This window comes from Martes martes (genome assembly GCF_963455335.1).
Source record: "Martes martes genome assembly, chromosome: 4".
In the NCBI taxonomy this organism is placed as follows: domain Eukaryota; kingdom Metazoa; phylum Chordata; class Mammalia; order Carnivora; family Mustelidae; genus Martes; species Martes martes.
In genome coordinates this window covers 23351499-23375720 of record NC_137891.1, presented here as the reverse complement: position 1 = coordinate 23375720, position 24222 = coordinate 23351499, and positions in this window count along the sequence as shown.

Sequence of the window (24222 nt, the reverse complement as noted above, 5' to 3'; positions counted from 1 at the left end):
TTGGCAATTAAAAACCACAAGTCCTTTTCATGTGGCTCTTAATATATAAATTTTCATGTGTCTTGAACTAGTAAATCAATCTATCACCTAAGATACCATATTACTTTGTGTTGCTGTGATGGTTTTTGACAACCATTTTTTTTTTTAAATTTCTTTTTATTAGAGAGACAGAGATCACAAGTAGGCAGAGAGGCAGGCAGAGAGAGAGGAAGGGAAGCAGGGTCCCTGCTGAGCAGATAACCCGATGCAGGGCTCGATCCCAGGACCCTCGATCCCAGGACCCTGAGATCATGACCTGAGCCGAAGGCAGAGGCTTAACCCACTGAGCCACCCAGGCGCCCCTTTTGACAACCATTTTAGTTATTAGTGGTTTGTAATGAAATTTAGAGATGAGGGGAATTTGGCAATGGAGTTGTCTCCCCTTATGCACGGTTTTGCCTTCCAGAGTTTTAGTTACCCCTGTGCTCCGGAAGCAGATGATCTTCCTTCTGACTTCTTGTTAGAAGCTCAAGAACTACCTAACACGATGTCATGATGCCTATTCCTTTCCCCTCACTTAATCTCATCACACAGACCTCTTACTGTCCCACACCATGACAAGAAGGGTAAGCACAGAACAGTAAGACATTTTGAGAGAGAGAGAGACATCACATTCCCATAACCTTTATTACAGTATGTTGTTACACTGTTCTATTTTATTATTAGTTATTGTTGTTAATCTCTTACTGCGCCTAATTTGAATTTTATCAGAGGTACGCACATATAGGGAAAAAATGTGGTATACATAGGGTTTGGTATCTGCGGTTTCAGGTATCCACTGGGGGGCCTGGGATGTATCCCCTGGATAACGGAGGACTGCGGTATTCATTTTTAGGTTACCCATGAAGACTTCTAGTAATTATTGCATTTCCTCCCCTGCTTTCTTTTCCTTTTTTTCCCCCTATTTATTTATTAAATTTTTTATTTCTTTTCAGCGTAACAGTATTCATTGTTTTTTCACCACACCCAGTGCTCCATGCAATCCGTGCCCTCCCTAATACCCACCACCTGGTTCCTCCGACCTCCCACCCCCGCTCCTTCAAAACCCTCAGGTTGTTTTTCAATGTCCATAGTCTCTCATGGTTCACCTCCCCTTCCAATTTCCCTCAACTCCCTTCTCCTCTCCATCTCCCCTTGTCCTCCATGTTGTTTGTTATGCTCCACAAATAAGTGAAACCATATGATACTTGACCCTCCCCTGCATTCTTATAAACCATCTATCTGATAACCTAATCTTCAATTTGACTGGGCTGACAACAAGTTGGCTATCACGTAGTTAATGCAATTTGCTTTTACCCCTTCTACAGAATTGGGATGTTTTCACATCTCTAGTCTGGCACCTCTCCTGCTGTCCATGATTTCTTGAGATTACCAACACTGGTTTCATCATTGCATCTGCAAATTCTTCCAGCACCATGGGATGCTATTCATAAGGAGACCTGAACTCATTTGAAGTGCTAGTTACTTTTCTACTATCTCTTCATCTATTCTGGAATTCAATTCCCCCTTAACGATGTTTGTTCTAACCTTTCCAATTTGAAGATCATGCTCCTTGATAGAAAAGCTGGAAAAAAAAAAAAAAGTTGAGTGGTTCTGCTTATTTTTTGTTGCCTGTTAATGTTACGACATCTTTCCTAAGCAGTGAATATAACGCTTCCTTGTTCACGTTCTGAAACCAAATAGTATCGTTAACTAGAACAACAAAAACCTGTTTTTAATTTTAGCATTCTGATCATTAATAATTAAAAGTCTAAATAATAATCATTAGTGGATAGGGATTTTCTTGGGCTAAGGCAATTGGCAGTTCCCTCAAGTAGAAACCATTGAAAGAGCTAGTAGCATGTGGGACAAATCCATGATGAAATCCAACGTGTACACTGCTCCTCCCAAATGATGTGAGGCTCTCTAAAAATGGTTTTCTTTTATGTTACTTCTAAAATTGAGTAAGTCAGAAGACTTTATTTTCAAATTGAAGAATAAAACTTGATTCAAAATCAAGTTTCCAAACTTGAGGAACTAGCAAATATGCTCATTTTGGGGATGTATACTTTGTACATTTACAAGTCCTCTTTTCAAAAAAAAAAAAAAATCCTGCAAGACAGGAAAAAATTGTATTTCTAAAAAAAATTTTTTTTTTTTTTTTTTGCAGATTTTATAAGGGTTTAGTGGAAGTTCTGTGAGGACAATATGGATACATAGTCCTATAAAACATGTGGCCTTCAACTGTATTGACCCAGGAGTAAAGAAGAACCCATACTTTGAGGTCCTTAAAATACTTTGTAAACCGGTAACAGGGCATGTTGGGTTGCCTTTTTTAGTATTTGGGGGCCGATAGGTATTGATTGCTTAACATATGGCTAAATAGATTTATTTACGCAGGTTTGCCTATACTAAATACATGTCAATATGTACACATTTGCACAGTCCTCTCCGTCTCAGGAAACATTAATTAGCAGCTCCGCATGCAAATAGGCACTCGCACTACATCGCTTTTTCAACCATACATACAAAAACATTTTGAGTTGCACTATAAAAGTGCTAATGTTTCAGAGCAATGTGACTTTATTTTTGTGTATAAACATCTGCCAAAACAGTGTCTTTTCAGACAAAATAGTTGAAAAACTTAAACTTATTAAAGATAAATTAAAAATACACACCACATGTTAGCATAACAAAAACAAGAGTAATATTACTATTAATACTGATGTCTCAGGTTACAGGATTTCTTTTAACATCTTGCAAGGGAACAATCTCTACAGATTAAATGATTTTGACTCAATAATTATTACTCTACAAATGGAAAATATGTAGAAATAGAAAAGTGGAATGGCATTTCAAACTTAGAAAAAAATGTTTTAAGGAACACTTTTAAAAATTATCATAATGTGACAAAATTGAATAAATAGTAACATAACCAGGAGGGATAGTTACGAGACGGTGTTTCCAAACATGTAATGAAATATCATCTATAAAATAAAGGGAGGCTGATAAATTATGGAAGGGCTTATATCCATCGTGATGAATATCTTCCTGGGATGTACGTAAGTGGGTATCACCAGACACCAGGAAATACAACTAAACATTCACCAACATGAATGTTTAAATGGGAATGTTAAATGGGAATGTTTAAATGTTAAAAATGGGATTTAAACCCGTTGCTTGCAAAGACATTCTTCTGGACCAGGCTCCGTCCAAGTAGGCTGTCAACGTGACTTATGTCACCCTGCTCTCTCACCGCCCGGGTGATTCTACCTCGGTGCGGTTTTATTTACTTCTCTTTTTCCTTCTCTGCTTGCCTGCATACTTTCTCCCTACTTGGTCAGGTTGCTGATGCCCCGCTGGATGACTTTAATCTATTTTGTTTATCTCAAACAACTGTAGTTGTCAAGAAGAAATTATTCTCGTATTAATTCACCTTTGCAAACTGCTGTCTTTGGGTAACAGTCAGTGGCATGGGACTAACTTGAACATAGATTAGTTTAATTCCTTCTGTACCATGGATATAAACTGCAGGCTGAGTCCCTGCTAAGCCATCTCACATTTAATGCCATTGGGTACAGGAAGTAAAAGAGATGATGAACTAGACGTCCTGGGAGGGCAAAGCCTGCATTGACTTTGTTCACCACTTTTCAGGGCTTGGCACACGGAAGGTGTACATAAATGTATGTTGGATGTTCAGTGAGTCTACTGATCAGTAAAAATCTATTACTACATGGACTATTAATGGCAGCCTAGTTTCACCAACCTAATAAAAAATTATATGAGCTATACGGGCAATTTAATTGTTCCTACTCTGATTTATATATATGGGTTTCTATCTCTTTTACTCTGTCAGTGACTGTAAAATTATAGTTTTAGAGCAGGAGCCTGGATGCCATTTCATAGATCAGAAGATTGAGGTCTACAATAATTCAGATCTACAACTTAAACTTAAAACTCTTAAACACTCAGGTAAATGTAGATATCTGATTGTTCTTACTATTTGCTAAGGCATAGCAGTTCATTGAACCCCAAAAATCCCTTCCGTCGTGGAATTTACATTGTGTCCTTCCTATCAAAGAATCTGATCTATAATGGATGTGCTACATCTGTGTGAGATAAATGACTATTGCTTACCTAATTAGTTAGGAAGCTCATTTCCTTCCAGATCTCTAAATTCTTAATATTTGTAAATTTTCTGAAGTACTCTGTGGCTTTCCTGAGAACCATCCAAACTATAATTCTGTAAATAATTTCAAGGTGAGAAAGTTATTTTTTAATTATACTTACTTTTGGGGAATAGTCACAAGATGAGTATGATCCCACGGGGTGGGAAGGGCTGGATTATTGAGTCTATTAAGGACATTTCTTTCCTCTCTCTGTCTCTTTCACATATACCACACACACACACACACACACACACACACACACTTAAATGACTCCACAGGCATTGCTAGTTCCATTTTACAGATGAGCAAAATGAGATAGAGAAAAAAAAAATGGCTTCGTTAGGAATAGACATAAATGGATTTTGACCAGAGCTACCTGACACGAAATCCCATCCCAGGATCACACTGCCTATAACTAATTCCGTACTGCCAGCTAATCTGCCAGTAAATTAACCTTCAGAGTGTGACTTATTCCCCAAGGGACCTCAGGGCTACTGTGCTACATAGCACCTGGGTTGTACAGGTGCCCATCTTAGGGAACCCCACTGAAATCTCATATGGTTTTCAATGCCAGAGAGAAAATTACATCGGATAAAACCACCAATATAGACTGCATTTTTGTCTCAGACTCAATAACGATTTCTATTTCACTTATAAAAGTAATATGAGCTAGCAAGCAGAACACTGTGAATTTGAGTCTTAAGAAATTAATATTCCAGCTTTCGAACTGGAACGATTGCCAGATCCAGTGGACATAAATCTTTCTGGAACCCTGCTGCATTGGAATTTGTTGAACACACTCTCCTGAAACTCCCTTCTCTTGGCTCCTGGATATCCTCTGGTATCTTTGACGGCTTTCTCAGTGTCTTTCTCTCAGTCAGTGCTTTTCTCGGGGATTATGCATCCCTTTGCTCTTCCAAGTCAACATAGTCCCCCCATGTGATCATGTTCTCCTGTCATGATCTTAATAATCAAAAATAGATTGATGGCTTCTATAATATCTCTCTACCCTGACCTTTCCTCAAATCCATAAATATGTCAAGCCAAACACTGGGCGGACATCTCCCTTTGAATTTCCCAGTTCTCTCACATTTTGCTTTGCTAAAAATTAAAAATAGCATCTCCCATATCTTCCTGTCCCCTGTTCCTCACTTCGCATTTGTTTTGTAATGTTGTTGAGCTTAAGTTTCTCCGGTCCTTGAATGCAAATGACATCACTGGCATTAATGCCTGTGGTTCATGGGTGCGTTAGCTTCTTACAGGAGACCTGCAAGCACCCAGCAATGCCTTTCACCCCTTCAGGCCTCGGCAACCCCTTCTTGATACCTCTCAAGATCTAACCCGTTGCCTAGTCTCACTCAGTTTAGATCGGTGTATCTCAAACCTTCATAGACACATGAATAACCACAGGATCTTGATGAAACAAATTCTAATTCAGCAGGGTGGGGTGGGGTCTGAGATTCAGCCTCTGGGTTCCACCCGTGCTGCTGTCTGCAGACCATACTTTAGAATCATTCTCTACTCAACTTGGTGCCTCCATATTTGTCCTCTCAAAGTAGCCTTCCTTTACATCGGCTCTAGGATGAGCTGGAAAACTCATCATGGCTGCTGCTGAAAGTCCTTCTCTCTCAGGCATTGGAGAAAACCTTTGCTTCTCCATACAGTGCACAAGAGCCTCTAAAGAGAGCACAGCCAACTTCTCCAGACACATCTCACAGCATCCCACGGATCTGAATGCACCAATAATACAAGCCTCATCTTAGGTGCGCCTTTCTCCACAAAACCTTCTCGGGTCTTTATTATAGTATTCCCCATATGTTCCTGGGTATTTTTTTTTTTCCATGTGTTTATTTCCTGCTTCTGTAACATAAGCTCCTTAAGGTGAAGGACAATGTCTTGGTCGTTTCTGTAATCCACAGTGTCTAGGGACAGTACTCGTATATAATAAATAATTAGTAATTGTTTGCTGAGTTAAACTGAAAATATTTACATTTTCCACTTTCCACTTGTAAAAGGGCATCAGCTTCTTGAAAGCAAAATATAAATATGCCATCACATTTTTAGTGGAAAACTACAGGATAAGCTTGAAGCATTGGACCACTTTCAGAAACAGTGGCAGAGAACGATTCAAGAAATTAATTAGAAACTGGTTGCTTTTAAGTCTTTCTTTCTTCGTAGCACATTTCCTTGTAGACATTAGATAAAGGTCCTAATTTTTTATCATCTGAAAATATGAAAAAGTATATCGTATTACCTGCCAGTGCGACAATGATATTTCTTCGATGAACTTATTTACGACACATGCCAAACTGCCAAATATTATGAAGAGAGGAGAAGATATGGAAAATACGCTAGTTAAAGCAACAGGGTTAACTCAATGGGATGGATATATATATATTTTTTTTTAAAAAAGGGATGAAAAATATAACGTGATTTCCAGAATACAAATTAATTTTGTAAATATATTAAGTTATTAATGGTATTAATTTTAAACTATGTCATCTCATTTTTAATATGCAGGAGTCTTATTTGAAATACATAGCCAAAACACTCTGATGTCAGCTACAATCACAGATGAGGTAAAAAAAAACAAAGTTTGGGTTTCCTTCTGGCTGTGTTTAGATGACTTACGAAAATGTGCAGGTACGGAAGCCCTCCTATTGGTCAATTCTCAGCTGCACATTTCACTCCCTGCTTCGGCAACATACCAGGGAAAATTCATGATTGATGACCTGTGGAAAGATTAGAAGAAGGAAAAAAAATATGCTACACTTGCTTCTCTACAAGCAGAATGAATTTCCCTTTTTTTAAAAAATAACTATTTTATTCTCAAAGCTGTTTGCATGTAGGCAAATTCAGCTGGTTTAAAATTCTTCTCTCTCTGAGAAAACTTAAAGGTAAATAGCTTCGTTCATGGAAAAATGACCTTTCTTGGGGAGCCGGGATGTCCAATTTTTCCCTCGTAGTTACCACATTTCTGGGTTTTCAGTTGTTTTAACAAACAGGTGATATTCTTAGCAGAATTATGAAATGTGTCAGCAACATAAAACAAACCAGTTTCTATTGAAGAGTGGTTTACCTTACTTTCTTACATAGGCTTTTTTTTTTTTTTTTTTTGCGATAGAAAAAAATACATTATATAATTTGCTCTTACAATTTAGGGATTTAGTTCCTCTAATTTTCCAGGTGAAACGGTCTTTAATTCTCCACACCTACATTCTTTTGAATGAGGAAGGACTGCCCCCAAAGATCTGCTCTATCTCCAAGAAACAGCTTTTCTTGTCCTTTTCTTCTGTAGATGGCATGTTTTCTTTGACAGATTCTTACTGCATTGTAGGATTCAGATCAGCATGATTGACCCACTTTAAACTTTTACAAAGGAAAAACACGTTCTTAATGACAGCCTCTTTAAAATTGGTTGTTCAGGTGGAGTTCAGATTCTCATCCCCGTCTGGATTATAATGTTGTTGAAGAACACTCAGAGGATTTATATTTACTCTGGGCTCTTTGAAAGTTGAAAACAATGCTCCTTTCTATCCAGAGGATATGAAAATAAGGTTACATATTGAAGGGGTACTGGCAAAGCTGGACTTACTGGAAGACATTCTTAGGGGAGTGTTGAAATGGCAGATGCGAGAGAGAGACCAGAGTGTTTGCATGTGCTTATCCCATGGGCAGCTCACTCCTAGAAATGATCCTTTCCCATGACATGTGAAATAATTAATGTTCACTCATCTCACGTTGGTGGAGGAGAATTTAATTAAAGCATCTCTGCCTCCACGTGGCACTTTTAGCCGAGAATATTTATGAAGTATCATGATGAGACAAAATAGTCAATAAAAATGAAACAAGGAAGAAGGAAAAAAGGATTCCCAGAAAATTATTCGTACTGAGATTTTTATCAGGAAAGTTTAGTAACAAGAGCAACACAAAACAAAAAAACTCTCCTCAGTAATAAAATTGTATCTGTAAGTTGCCACTTTTAAATTACCTAAGAAATACTAAATCAACATTTTAAAAACTTGAGTTGGGGAGGATTAAAAAGCTCTATTTTTTTACGGAAGGGTTAAATTAAGCCCAGCTCAACTCAGAATTATTTCATCTGTGAGAGGCCATAAAAAACAAAAGTGAATTCCTAGAAGTATGGAAAAGTATCAAATGGCATGAAAGATAAAATGAAGTTTGAATGTTTTTCAGGTGCCGTCTTTCTCCTAAAGTTACACAACAGACTCAAGATCGAAATCCACACAGTTTAAAGAAAATATTGCCGACATTGGAGTCTTTCCTTTTTAAAGAAATAACTTTAAGTTGGGAATGAAAATGTATGGTGATTCTAAAACAGGCCCCAGAATATGCAGTTTTGTGCATGTTTAAATTACTGGGAGTATTACAATTGTTGAATCCTCACTTAAAACAGCATTCACATTAAACTGCATTTTTCTACATGTAAGGAGAAGCTTATCATGCAGGTAAATAAATGGCATATTGGAAAATAATCCAGTTCCCTCCATTCTAAATGGGCATCACTCTTCTACCTTCCCTAAAAGCAGTTATTTTCAATTTTCACACTCCCTCCTCTCCACTGCCCACCAGTATTTCTTTTTTCTTTTCTTTCTTTCTTTCTTTTTTTTTTTTAAACTGGGCACTAGAAAGCACAAGGAAAAGAAGTGAGTAAGATATTTTCTCTATTGTTTCATTTTTTTAAAAGATTTTATTTATTTATTTGACAGAGAGAGACAGTGAGAACAGGAACACAAGCAGGGGTAGTGGAAGAGGGAGAAGCAGGCTTCTCACCAAGCAGGGAGCCCGATGCAGGGCTCAATCCCAGGACCCTAGGATCATGACCTGAACCAAAGGCAGATGCTTAACGACTGAGCCACCCAGGCACCCCTTCTCCATTCCTTCAAATAGCAACATTAAATGTGTTCATCAATATTGTTAGGTGAGGTCCTCCCACCACGGGCCACCTTTACATTAAGACATTGCTGCTCATGCGCTGCTCTTAGGGAATTTTCCTGGAAGAGCGAGAGAGAGCAATGAAACGATGTCCACAAAGCACTTGGCATCAGGCATCACTCACAACAGGTACTTGGAAAATTTGAGCTGTGATGATGCATGCCAATGGTCATGATGATGATAGGATTTTAATGCTAAAATACAAACATACACGGACAGGTAATACGTACTGCACGGTATCCTAACTGCAAGCAATAATTCCTTATATTTTAACACAGAGAAGACACAACACATTTATTCTTCAAGATCTAGTGCCACAGACTTATAAGAAGATGTAACAGGTATATTTAGTATTGAATATTTTCAATATCATCAGATAAATGATACTTTAAAGATTTATAGAAATGTGGTTGTCTCTTTTAAGTTAATGGTCAAGTATTTAATTTTGAATTTCAAGGAAAGGAAGCGAACATAAATCCACAAGTAGTAAATCAGAAATGCCTTGACAATGTATTGGAGAAAAAGCTTTAAAATGGTACACGGTGGCTCAGGGGAAAGTACGATGTATAACTTCAGGAGGGGAACATCAGTGTTTTGTTTACCAGAACATTCGTCTCTGAAATGTGGGTATGATGTATTAACTAGTTCTACAAATTAGATTTTAAAACTCTCAAACCTGATCTGGCAGGTTAAAAATCCTTTTACCATCCTCAGGAAATCACAAGTCAGGGCATTTGTGTGCTGGAGGAATTACTGTTTTTAGTGACATTTTCTTTAGAAGTTCCCTTGGAATCAAGTTTTCTAAATCTTTCCTAAGAGCCTTCGTCATAAGGGAAAAAGTGATTGCTAAGCTGTAAAAATGAATCTTTGAGAACTGCTCAGATATAAAACCTAGCAGAGCACACTTGTCTCAATAACTTTGCAAAATTTGTGAACCATGAGTCCCAGCAGTGAACACCATTCCAACTAATGGTGACTCTTAAATACAGAAAGGAGACTGCCCTGATCCTGTGATCTGCCCAATGTTTGTTGTACCCATTCTAGTGACCTAAAATTTAATATGAAAATAAAACCTCACGAGCTATGTGACGTAAGAGTAGTATAGCCATAATCTGACACATAGAAAATTCTGTATAAATATGCCTATGTTTCAATTATGGCAAAATCAGGTCAAAATAATTTTTCAGTCTAGAGTTTTTACTTTTATTTTCCTCTTGTAATTATTATTATTTTTAAATTCTAGAGGTCAAGATGGATTAAACAAGGAGAAATTGGTCCTATTTCTATTCTTTAGGAGAGTAAGAAATAATTTGGCAGGGCTAAGTGTTAGTCAACATTTAAACTTCAGCTGAAAAAACACAACAGTTTTTAAAACACACAGAAATAAGTATGTAAATGAATTTATAAATAAATAATTGTTTTTCTTCTTTAATAAAATCCACACACCTGGTCTCAAATTACTGAATCAGACTAGTCGGTATGCTTTGGATAAAGTCACTAAGCCAATCCAAAAAACTGCTTCTTGAGAAACACCAGGGTGACATGGTCTTTGGCAGAAAATAACTCAAGATCCTTTAACAAAATAATATCCTAGAAAAAGGTAGATGTGGCATCGATCTCTGATGAACTTTTAGATCCAGTGAGCATCTTGGCTGAAAAGACTACTCACAAAATAATTTCCTTTACTCATCCAAAAGTACCCATTTCTTTAAAACGTTTGTACTGCAATGTGACTGCTTTTTAAATGTTGTCAGCTACTTAGAATGATGGGGCACTCTTTGTTTGTCAGTTCATTAATTTATTTAAGATGTGTGTATGGTCAGATTCATGAAGGTAATAAATCTCTTTTGTAGAGACAGATAATTACTTTAACATGGCACGACACAATAACACAGAACTTAATACAAAGCAAGCTTAGCATATGCATGATAGGAAACAATAGAATGTAAGTATTAATAGAAAATAAAAAACAGTTCTCAATTACATAATCATTGAAAAGAACGCATTTAGAAGTTGAACATTTGATATTTTCTCCCTCTAACAAGCTTGCCTTATTGCTAGATACTTTCCCACATTAAAATTCCACTAATGCCACTGTATTTAGATCTCTAGGGAGCCCTTTCTCCCTTGAAAATATTTTGGGGTTTCACAAAAATCGTTTGCCTGTCTCACTGGATTGAACCTCAAAGACTCCTTTGACGCAAGTGTTATTTTGACCACGTGAACATGGTTTCCATTTTTTAACTAGATTAAAACATGCATGAACGAACTGCTCATTGAACTTTAATGTCGCTTTGTTGCTTTGATGGTTTACAGATTTCTGCTTCATAGATGGATTTCCCCCATACATTCTAAAAGTGAAATGATACATTGTAATTTGAATGATAATTTTGTTTTGATGATTTAATTGATAGCAGACAGAGGGATAGGATCCCTGCTTTTCCATTTATGCTTTTTCCCCGGCTGAACAGATGAGACAACTAGGAGTTTCATAAACATCTGTAAATAATTAAGGGATGTTACACTGAACTGTATTTCCTTTACCTTCACCCGGACTTTTCTTGAGGAACTACATGGTAATCCTGGTTTCAGAAAAAGAGCACCTTCTTCTTGTCACTCAGAAATCCTTGGCTTTTTTTGTGTTTGTTTGTTTGTTTGTTTGTTTTGTCAGTTTAGGTGACGATTAAAAAGGCAATCTGCCCACGATCATTTTCATGACGCTAGGGAAAGTCCTCCCACACCCTTTATTATTATCTTCCAGCAGGATTTGCACCCACTAACTTCACCTTTAGCAGAGTATTCTGATGCCTTTTTTTTTTTTTTTTAAACTGAAGGTTTCAAAACTATTCCTGTGTTTGTACAAATCTATTTTTCAAAAAACATCAGGCGAAATGCTGGAGGAAAAAAAAATCAGAGCATGGTTTCTAATCTGCTTGTTTGATTCTCTAGCAATACCGTATTTTCGAAGAGCAGTTTATCTTTGCATGGACGTGTTAAAAAAAAGGAGAGTTCCAGCTGTTCAAACCTGCCCCGCCTCTGTTGCATCCAAGAAGCTATTCATTTCCGTTTATCAGCTATTAAAAAGATTAGATTACATCCCAAATGGACTCTGACTTTCAGGGAAGAGCATCCTCAACAGATGAAAAAAAATTAATTCAGCTACCAAAATGTCTCTGTTGGCTTCACTCCTAACAGGACCTTACAGCCTAGTAGAAAGAAAAATCCTATTGGCAAACCGAAAAACAAATCAAAACACTTTCATTGAGTGCTGTTTGGTTATTCTAACACATACAAGGTCAAAGTTTGAGGAGCTACTATATATTTATTTTGACCTTGACCTGCTGCCTTGAGTTTTCAGTGTTGTTTTCTATTTATGGAAAGCTGATGCCTCGGGAAGTCTTACGGCATTCGCTAGATAAACTGTTTTTCTCTCTAAGCCCACCTTCTAAATTCCTCCCTCCACTGCTAGCCCCCTACGCAAGTAAAGTTCGTACGGTTGGTAGTTGGCTAGACTTTTCCACTGAAAAGTTCAGGAATATTGGAGGGATTTTTTTTTTTTAATTGCTGAGATTTATTGGAGATAGAAACAGTTGGGGTGGAATCTTGGATGTTTCTAAGCCTTCCAAGAAGTACGGTTTTGAGTTTTGACACTTGGATTGAAATATAGTTTCTAGATAGACTGGTGCACAGCAGTAGTCAGCTGGAAGAAGTTTCAGAAACTGAACAAACTCATGTATCCAGGATTCTGGTTGAGAAATGTGACCACACCAACGGGTGAACAGTCCTCTCATGCTTCTCTCTTTCCCCCCACCAAGGGCAGCCACTATCCTAAACTTTACTCCCCCTTTTTACAGAACTTAATGAATTATTATAAAGGGAATGCCTACATTATACCCACCACCCAGGTCAAGAAACAAAACTTTCATGAAACAATGAATCCCTACATGTTATAGGCTGTAAGCTATGTTTAATCTCCATAGGTCGGATGGTTGTCAGGGAATTTTCAAACAAACAATTGTACAGAATATAATTGATAACATAACCAATATGTTGATTTATAAGTACTTGGTATTGCCACACTTCAACTTGTATCCTGCCCGCACAAAACCTTGGTATAATGAAGCTTGCAGGAGAGACAAGTGATCATGAGAAAGAAACAAATCAGTAACTAGCGCTTTAACTCCCCTTCTGAAGAGGCCCAGGGATGAACCATCAGCGAGCAAAAATGAACTACCTTCACTTAACTGTGTTCTCCCCCCCAGGGCAAATTTGTGATTCCTGACAGATGGATTTGCATTTTGCCTGTTTGTACCTTACCCAGTGTATGAATGAACAGAGGACTCCAGTCTCTAGCCCCGACAGTCCCTTCTTCCTTGTAAAGTGCATTTATTCATCACCTCGTTAATATGAAGAAAATGAACAAAATATAAACAAGCAGTATGGGAGGACACTAGGGGTGGTCTACTCTTAAATTCTAAGCTAGAAGAAGAGATGGCCCCAGGAGCAGATAGGTGATAAGACTTCATGGCCATTGCAAGTCTTTCTTTCCTTTATTATTAGTATTTCATTCAAATACGGGCCCAAGACACAGGGGTGGGGTGTGTAAGTGGGTTTTGAAGAACATCAACAAAAAACCACACACACACACACACACACACACACACACACCCTCCCCATCAAGAGTGCTTGTTGCATACAGTATTTCTTTTGGCAAAGTTTAGACATGTCTTTCTAGTTAACAAATGTATTCTGCTGTCAGCTCCTTTTAAGAATTATACTCCATGCTTCATGCCAAATAACCTCTTTAAATATTAATAAATAACTCAAGGTATCTTAGAGAGTCTGTGCTTGAGGAATTATGCTAATACTTTGAACAGAAATGACAGAGGGAATCCCCTCTTAGATAGCTGCTCCCAGGAGCAAGCTTCTCCAAATTCTGCCTCCAAACTGGTGCACTCCCATAAAAGAAGGGAATAAAAAGGAAGTCGATTTATTTGATTTCTATGAGCTATATGGTGCACAGACCCACTGTGAACTCCTCCCACACTGTGTGGTTTCCTTGTCAAGATTCTCCATTGTTAATCCAAACCAGGCCATCCTGATCCTGCCATGTAACCGACAGCACAACATTTGCTGCTTAGATAAACAAGAATAAAGAGTCCTAAGTAGATGGTTAGAAGAACTCACTGAATCTTCTTTTGCTATCTGTGCCCATGTGGTGGGAACTTGAAGGACTCCTTTGATTAATCCTGTTGCCATGGGGTGTGTCTTGTGTTTCATGTCCCGCCATCATAAACTGCGTGTATGTGTGTTATCTAGGCTTTATCCCAGTCAGCTGATTTTATTTTTAGTCCATCTTTCAGGGGACTTTGATATGCATACACCAAGGCAAAAATGATTTTTCTCTCGGTTACCTTTAAAATATCACATATGATCCTTTCTGGAAATCACCCTTCTCACATGGACTTTGTCCAAGAGATACAAATTTAGAATTGAGATATTCATCAGCTCAACTTTGTGACATCAGCAAAGCTGACATAATTTACAGAGGAGTGTGAGGTTAAAGGAGGCGGGTCTTATGAGGTAACCAGTGTCTCAGCCTTCCTCACAAGGGAACTTAAAAGGATATTGGCTCTAGCTCTTGTCTTCTTCCAACACAATATCAAATGAGAGTCTTCTAGTTATATCCACCCTGCTTGTCTCAAGTAGAATTAAATATCTAAACTCATTACTATTTAGTTGCATTATTCTTTCATTATGAGATTAATATTTGTTAAAATAAAGCAGATCCCATATTTAAGAGTTTCCAATCTTGTTTTGTTCAGACTTGGGGGCATAGACCACAGAAAATATCACAAAAGTTGATGAGAAAATTATTATTCTATGATGCAAAAAGTATACATAGTAAGTTAATATTTGAATAATGTGTGTCTGTGTGTGGACACCCACATATGTTGTGCATATATATATACACACACACACACACACACACACACACACACACAGCCATTATTTGATCTAGTTGTGTTCTATCAAGTTGCTGTTAACACTGAATTAGAGAATATTGGAACATTGTTCATAGGGGAAATACAGGGTTAGATTTCTGTGAACCCCTGGTCACAATAGTTTCATCAACTGATCAATACATAATCTTGTGTTATGTGTGTTTCTGTTTAAAGACACCTTATTTGGGGTGCTTGAGTGGCTCAGTTAACCAAATGAGTGTCTTCCTTCGATTCAGGTCATAATCCCAGGGTCCTGGGATTGAGCCCTGCATCAGGCTCCTTGCTCAGCCGAGAGCCTACTTCTTCCTCCCCCTCCGTCTGCTGCTCTGCCTGCTTGTGCTCTCTCTCTATCTCTTTGTGAAATATATAAATAAAACCTTTAAAAACAAGACACCTTATTTAATATATATTGTTGAGTCACTGATATTGAACTCATAGTCAACAGCTCTGTAACTCATGCTTAAACGAATCTTATGTTACACAAGTATTTTCTCTGTAAAGCACACCATAGCCTTCTTGCCCTATGGAATAGTAGCACTCTAGCCCTACTCTTGGGGCCATTTTAAACAGCAAAATCACTAACAAGAAGCACAAAAATGGGGGCGTCTTGGTGGCTCAGTGGGTTAAAGCCTCTGCCTTTGGCTCGGGTCATGATCTCAGGGTCCTGGGATCGAGCCCCACATCGGGGGGTCTCTGCTCAGCAGGGAGCCTGCTTCCCTTCCTCTCTCTCTCTGCCTGTCTCTCTGCCTATTTGTGACCTCTGTCTGTCAAATAAATAAATAAAATCTTTAAAAAAAAAAAGCACAAAAATGTAAAAAATGTGGGATTAAGTATATTGTGTAAGGGATGCTTGTTTACTCTATGAGAGCTGAAATGAGAAGAGAGAACATTGTCTTGCTTATAACTCAGCTAAGAACATGTGTCTCCAGGAACTTGAATTTTTTTGTTGCTTTCTGCATGTTGTGAATGGCTGTAAATTGCTACGAGCATTGAATTTGGGGTTGCAGATTATTGTGACAGAGTAGGCCAATTTGTGAACACGGAATCCACAAATAATGAGGAACAACTCTCTATATAGTGATTATATATCATAGTCATATATATATATAAATACATTCATATTGAAGCACCAAAATTGGCTGAATTATCCCTTCATTGTTAAGCATTTAGGTGTTTATAAAATTTAGTGTTCGAAATAAAGCTTCAATGAATACATTTGTGCTTAAAAGTATATGTTTACAACTCAATTATTTCCCTTAGTGAAATTTCTCAGAGTGTCGTAGGTATGAAATCAAAAGGTAGGATGAGGGTGCGTAGGTGGCTCAGTGAGTTAAAGCCTCTGCCTTCGGCTTAGGTCATGATCTCCGGGTTCTGGGATCAAGCCCTGCATGGGGCTCTCTGCTCAGCGGGGAGACTGCTTCCTGCTCTCTCTCTGTCTGCCTCTCTGCCTACTTGTAATCTCTGTCTCTGTCAAATAAATGAATAAAATCTTTAAAAAAATCTTTAAAAAAAAAGGTAGGATGATTTCAAAGCATCTAATAAATACTTAATAGTAATAAACTATTTAAAGACTTGGCTAAAAGTACACTCCTACTAGTAATGGGTAAGTTTCATTTTTCCAAAAGGGTGAGATGCTCTTCCTGATCCAGCCCTTGATTATCTCTGGAACTTACCTCTCTGACCACCACTAGAATAACCCTAGTAGGCAACTGTACTAAACTACTTACAGGCCCAACAATATTCCATATGCCCTTGGCCTCCATGTTTATCTCCTTTGCCTTCACTTCTTTCCCCTTGGCTAGTACGTCCTTATCTTTCTCATTTCATATCAGAAGCTGCTCCTCCAGCACGCCTTCCCTGACAGTCCCCAAGTGTGAATCAGGGGTTTCTCCTACAGATCCTCTCCTTCACTCCCACATAGCATTTACTTCAGTGCCCTGAACTAGCCTGTTTACTCCTCTGCCTCCTCAACTAAATTTTAAGCTCTTTGGAGACAAGATTCTGTGTTATTTATCCTGTATCCAAACCCCTAGCTCTGCACTTCCCATAATAAAGATTTGTTGAAGGGATGAACCAACGAATAATGTATGAATGAACTGTGTAGTTTCTAACCAAATCCCTATTGTGAAAATGAGGGAACAGGATGGAGGGACACCACAGGGTGAGTGTCGAGAGTCAAGGGTGATGACTGGGTTCTATCTGCTCACTTTCCTTCTCACTGATATTCAGTGGAGGGCAGAGTTCAAGATCACAGACTTGGCACATGGATTGAAATCCTGGTGCAGCCACCTATCAAATCCACAGCTTTGAATAAGTCATTTTACTTTTCTGAGCTTCGGTTTCTTCACCTTTACAACTGGAATTGTAACACCTACCTCTAAGTACCATTGTGATGACTAAAGGAAAGAATATACAGAAAATGTTTTACATCTCCATAGTCTCAATATGCACCTGGGCATTAAAAGTCACCTCAATCCAGTCTGTACTCTGCCATCAGATTAAACTTTCAAAACCGGTTCCTGGATATTTCATCCCTTTGTTCAAAATGCTTTTACAGCTTCAACTGATCCTGCTGTGTCCTTTGCAATGTGTCCTTATTCCTACAACACTTGAGCCTATCCTCTCTTCTTGTATCTCCCACCAAACTAAATGGAGTGTCTTTTGTTCACCTCCTCCTGGTCTTACTCCCAACTGACAATCATGTGTAGTTTCTTCGCCATCATGTCCTCAGCTCCTTGCACAATGCATGGCCAAAAATATGCTCACAATGGATTTCAAATGAGTAAATATATGGATTCTTCCTTCCTTATTTTCTATATCACAATCCTTTGAGACCCATGTCAAATACCACAATGATAACCCTACCTGATGGTCAAACCAAATTACTTACATCACTATCTTGCCTTCCTGGAAAACTTTTGGAATTTGACACAGTTAAATTTGATTCCTTCAAATGTGTTGTTCCAAGGATTACATCTTATGTTTTAGTAGTTTCTGTATCTGCCAAGTGCAATGTCTCACATGTAGTCACTAATCAGTTGATATGTGTTGGGTTGAATCTATTGAACTGGTGTTAAGGTTAACTTCTTTAATACCACAGAGCAATACCCACATAATATCCTGTAGTTAGATATTGTTAACTCCCTTTTACAAATTAAGACACAGAGAAAGAAATAAATTGTATACCCTGGGACTTTTGAAATAAACTAAAGAAAACTTGCCTGTGCAATTTCCACAGCCAGAGGGGGGTACATACATGGATCCCGTTAGTGTGCAACTCAATTTCTCATGTCTGCACATGCATTAATATTTCATATTTCATACTTCCCTCCAACCTTCCTTTTACTTCATTATCCAGACAACTGTGACCTTCTATCTATATTACTAAAACCTTAATTTACAAAATTCTCAATGGTCTATTTTCTGTGGTCTGAGATAAAGACAGCCAAAGGATAACACAATCTCTATTAACAGCCTTCCTAAACTTACTAAAAATAATATTAATAATCATAGTAATGTCTCTTCCTTGTACACTACTTTATGGTATACATATATCCTATAATTTGATCCTTACAACCACGCAGTGAGGCATTTAAGGCAGGTGCTATTATGCTTGCTTTGCAGATGAGGAAGCTGAGACAATTACATGAAAGGTTAATTGATACTCAAGGTAATTCACTTGGTAAGTGGCAGAGACATGAGTCAAGTCCAAGTTGTCTAACTTGAATTTCTTTCCATTCCGTCCAAGTGTTTCTTAGGAATACTCAAGAGTAACAGTGGGAGGAGAAAGATAAGAAGGAATGGGGGAAAGGCAGGAAGAGTATAAGAGTGAGTGGAATTGATTATATTACTTTAGGAATATTGTAATTTTTTTCAGTTATATTTTACTATATTTTTATGGAAAAATTTTGTGTTAGATTGAGAGACACAAATATAGAGATGAGTAAATGTTTTAGGGAAGGAGCCTCTGGAAACCATTGCTTTGAATGTCTAGGACCAATTGCTTGCTGTCTACTTTCACTTTTACCACAAATAATTTTTTCCATGGAATATTATAATTTAAGAATATTCCAGAATGTCTGTGTGTGGCAGGGAAAGTTCAGTTTTGAAAATGATGTTCCACACGTACCAATGAACACTGTAGAAATTTATTTCAAATTCGTGGAGGAAAGCATACATTCTCAAATTTGAAAATTGAAAACGAACATCTATAAAATCAATATGCAGGATCGATTTGATGGTCTTCTTTACAAGACTCAAAAATGCAATAGAATTCAGGTTTATATGGTCATTTTTAAAGGTTAAAAACATGTGAACAAAATAGTACATGCTGTTTCTTGCTCAAAATTGTTCTTTACTGTTAATCTTCAAATTTGGTATGGAATGGAATCCCCATCCCACCTCCTAGTAAGATGAGTATATCATTTTTCCCTAAAATGAAAATAATATATATATTTTTACTGTAAAAATAACTCAACATATTAGAAAATAATAGAGAAGGTTGAACAATATCACCTCCAAACTTACTGCCTATCACACAAATGTATAAACACATAGAAAAATCCCCCCACCTTTTTTTTTTTCTTAAACAAAAACCAGATCATCTCATACACACCGTTTTGTGAAGCTTCCCCCTTCCTCTGGCTCTCTCTAGCATCTTTCAGCGAATGAAGCCGCATGTCTGGCACCTGCATTCCTTCAGCTCTTTATATATTGAGTCAAAAACAGTGGAGCCCAGAGGAAACCACACGTGTTGAATCTCTGACATGTGAATTAAACCCAAAGTGAGTTGTTAGGAATATGGCTATTTGCTGATGACAAGATTCTGGGGATTAAATTTAAAAAGCACTAAGAAAGCTGATAAATATAAATTCTCATGACAGATACTCTGAAGTGTCAATAAAAAATTTCCCAGAGAAAGAAAAAGGATACTTTCTTTGAATATATGAGAAAGTGCCTGGGTGGCTCAGTGGGTTAAGCCTCTGCCTTCCGCTCAGGTCATGATCTCAGGGTCTTGGGATCCAGCCCCATGTCGGGCTCTCTGCTCAGCAGGGAGCCTGCTCCCCCCCGCCCCGCCTGCCTCTCTGCCTGCTTGTGATCTGTCAAATAAATAAATAAAATCTTAAAAAAAAAGAATATATGAGAAATAAAATAAATTTTAGTTCCTGGGATTTTTTTTTTTTTCGTGTCAAAATAAACTTAAATGCCACCTAAAGTGAACTCTCATCAAAATATATAGAACAACAACCTCATTTAACACATACATCTATAAATATAAAGGCCTGTCCAATTTCTTTGAAATTTGTATAGCTTATATGAATTCATGATGCTCAAGAAAACCAGTATTTTTCTAAATAGTGCATAAACAATGAATTTTGGAACGCTGTAAAAAATTAAATTAAATTAAATTATTTTTAAAAATGTTCCTTTTAAAGCTTCAAATATTTTCAGGTTACTGTAATAACTCATGACATGCTGAAGAAGGTGGAGAGGAAGACTATAGCCTAGGAGAATATCTTAATAATGGCAAGCTTATCAAAATGCCTTTTGCCTATTACCTGCCACAGTAAGATAAAATCAAAGTGTGTCCAAGACAAAGTCTCTCAAGGCATTTAAATTAATTTGGGAATTTTAATTATAGTCTGTAAAGCTTCATCCATTTATCATAAAAATAAAGAGAAATTCTAGTTAATTCATGAATATTTTAAATTAAATTGTCTTAATGAAATGTAATCATTGCTCTTAAGCATGAGGCATTTTCTAGTATGATACTAAGAAGTATTAAAAGAAAATTACAACAATATCTCATACACACAGCAAAGGTGTTCTTAAAACAAACAACAATAAAACCAAATAAACCAACAAAATATACTTAACTACCAGAAATTTAGCTAAAACAAAAGTGAAAACAAGTGAAAGTGAGGGTTAAATTAGAAGGAGATCCTTATTTAATGAAAATTGCTAATATTTCACTAAAAAGAACTTTCTGATTACTTTCCTTTGAAAGATTAAATGGGAATTGTAAAAAATTATATTACAGCAAGATATATACATATAAAATGTGTAAATATTTGAGAACAACTTTTAAATAATTAGTTATAATTGAAGTAACAACTGAATTATAGTGTGTCCAAATTATCTCCAATTTTGAATTACTAAACGTCTATGACATTTGTCCCAGCTATTGCTGAACATTTTAACAGATGGGCTATTTTGTCACCCTGAAGAGGAAAGAACAATATCTTCCTTTGCCTTAAGGTCCAATCTTTCATAGGCCAAATTCCTGGATCTCTATGAAGTGGCCAGGATGGGGCAAAGCCAACTCCAGAAGAAACAGATCCTGAAACTCTTCTCTGAATAAGCTAATATGTACCTGAGTTATTGGGCCAGGGTCAAAAATGCTCAGATTCCTGAGTGGGAAAGTATCTCTTCTTTGTTATATACAGTTGCTCTGTGCCAGCCAAATGATGCATAAAGAAAGTAAAATTTTAAAAAATTTTTAAAAATTAAAAAAAAACAACATAAACTAGTATTTTTCTTAGTGCCATTTTCAAAGTGAATACCTTGAAAATGTGTTCAAGTATGAAATTTGTCTAAATTTTTAAAATACAAATTTTGTAAAATCTTTTAGACAATAACATCAGATTTTCCTTAATCTCCAAGTGTCTGCATCTAACTGAGTCAGTACTTCTGTGCTTTACTCTGTTTGGAGGTCAGTTACGTGCCCATTTCCCACACTGGCTAGTTAGCTCTTGAAAGGTAAGGTTCATGCCTTGACATCTCTGTAGTTGTCAGAGGACTCAGTGCAATTTCTCCTACATACCATGTACCTGAATTGACCTCTCAGCAGAGTTCAACACTGTGGATCAATTTTTTCTTCCAAACTCTCTTCTCTCTTGGTTTTCTTTCTATGACCCAGACTACCTTTTCTCAGTTTCTTCTTGATCTTCTTCTTTCTGACCCTTAGTGGAGTTTCTCAGAGCTCTGTCCTGTAACTTGTAGCCTGCTCACTATCTGCGCATTCTCGTTAGGCAATCTCAGATACTCACATGGCTTCAATTACCATCCATAAAAGCAAATCTGAAATTTATATCTCCAGCTCAGACCTCTTTTCTGAGCCCCAGATCATGTTTTCAAATGCTTACTTGTCATCAACAATTGAGTGTCTCACAGGCACCTTAAAAGCAACATGTTCGAAGTCCGTTTATCTGACTTTCCCCGAATTTGTCTTCCTCATCCAGCTTCCTCAAAAATCCACCATCCACCATGGTACCTAAGCCAGAAATCTAGGACACTGTGTCTGTCCCCATATCTAAGGTAATATAGCTAGATCCCACTGCTCCCACTGAGTCTATATTCTAATTATCTAGAATCTGTCCCATTTCTCAATCTTCACAGCCATGTCTCTGGTCCAAGCGATTGCTTACACTTCTGCCATAACTCAGAACAGGCTCCTGGTTTCCAGTCTTGCCTCTCTCTTTTTTTTTTTTTTAAAAGATTTTATTTATTTATTTGACACAGAGAGAGAGATCACAAATAGGCAGAGAGGCAGGCAGAGACAGAGAGAGGGGGAAGCAGGCTCCCCGCTGAGAAGAGAGCCCGATGCGGGACTCAATCCCAGGACCCTGGGATCATGACCTGAGCTGAAGGCAGAGGCTTTAACCCACTGAGCCACCCAGGCGCCCCCAGTCTTGCCTCTCTTCACTTTGTCCTCCACACTTCGTCCTGAGACTGACTTTCTCAGAAACTCCCTCTGAACACCCTTCTCTGGCTTCCTGTTGTACTTGGAATAAAACACAAAGTTGATATCATTCCTGAACTACCAATCTGACTGGTACTAGCTCTTGGAGACCTCATCTTACGTAGCCCCTCACTCTGCTCAAATTTCCAGATGCTCCACCATCTCTCAGGATTCAGGACATGCAACCCTTATTGGTTTCTTGTCTAGATTGCTCTCTCTCCTCTCTTTTTTACTCTTCCAACCTAACAGTAACTCCTACTTCTTCTTTACTTCTTAGATTACGTGTCACTTCCTTATGAGAATCTTTTGTCTTTGCTTTCCAGGTCAGGTACACCTATTGTAAACTCTCGTTTAAATTTTCCCTTGCCTTTTAGGACATTTATCACAGGCACACTTATCTAACAGTGGTGACTCTCCCTACGGTAGAGTCAACTACAGTTCCATGTAGGCAAGGCCAACTAGGTCTTCTTTGCTGACATATTCTGGGTGGCCAACACAATGACTGATACATAGTAGGTACTCAAAAAGTATTTATAGGACAAATGAAGGGATAAACCCATGAACAGAAGCTGCTCAACAAATGTTTATTGGATGAACAGTCGTGAGCCTCACTAAGTATTAGGCAATTCAGTTTTTAAATGTATTGCCAATATAGTTTTGGAAGAACCAAGGAAATGATCAGTTATGTTCTATTCTTACTCTTGTTTCTACAGAGGATTAAATGTGACTACTTCAGTAATATTAATTCCAGATTCAATAACATAACTCATATGCTTAAGAGAAAGTGGAATTTTTTTTTTTAACAAATGCTAAGAAAGTCTATCTTGCTCATTACTGGTGGACAAATACTTGCAAAGAAGAGATTTATTATTGCAAAAATGGCTTCATTATCTTCAGCAGCTCAGAAGAAAGAAATCATCTGTTCAGATTTTAAAAGGCACATTAGAAACATACATTTAGTTCTAATCTAAATCACCAAGAGGAATTGTTTTAAGTAATTCAGGAAAAAAAAAAAAAAGATTTGGTTTACTTCCTTGCTTTTGTTGAAACGTTACATATTAGAGTTCCAGAAAATAGTAAATTTCTATATTTTTATAATATATGTTCATGTATGTGTAATATAATCTATTACCTTTATCAACTAAAAATTTAGTGTGGCAGAGAAAAATTATATGAACTGATTTGTCTATTAATTTTTTCATCTCTATTTTAAAGGGTTAGAATTTAGCTGTTTTTTCAGCTACTAAGCATACATGTAAATCCCAAATAACAGAATTCTTATTCATTATGAAGACCAGGGTAGCTCATTATTTCTCAAATGAGAAAAGAGATA